At 34.7% G+C, this 271-nt stretch overlaps 1 protein-coding gene across 4 annotated transcripts in view; it reads right to left on the reverse strand.

The window, feature by feature from the left end:
* LOC107670553 (protein shisa-6 homolog) overlaps positions 1-271 on the reverse strand; it is a 59,826-nt gene that overhangs the window by 6,048 nt on the left and 53,507 nt on the right. The window lies entirely within an intron of this gene.

A 271-nucleotide genomic window follows, 5' to 3' on the forward strand; every position in this document is an offset into this window, starting at 1 on the left:
CTGTGTAAAAGGTATGGCATGATGCCATCCTTCTAGAAGTGCATTTATGTTAAAATTGTAACAAATGATCAAGTTTAGTTATTTTTATTTCTTTATTGCAAAATGCTCAAACTGACACCGTTTTGGAGAGAAATGGGCTCTCATTTTCACCCATATTATGGTGTGTGATGCTGAACTATGAGTTTCTAATGGTGTTTGTATTTGCACTGTTCTAAACATTAATATTTTATGTGCAACAACAGCATGCTGTCTCAGTGGCCTTACACATGAT

The sequence above is a fragment of the Sinocyclocheilus anshuiensis genome, unplaced genomic scaffold, assembly GCF_001515605.1.
Source record: "Sinocyclocheilus anshuiensis isolate Anshui unplaced genomic scaffold, SAMN03320099.WGS_v1.1 scaffold989, whole genome shotgun sequence".
Taxonomy (NCBI): domain Eukaryota; kingdom Metazoa; phylum Chordata; class Actinopteri; order Cypriniformes; family Cyprinidae; genus Sinocyclocheilus; species Sinocyclocheilus anshuiensis.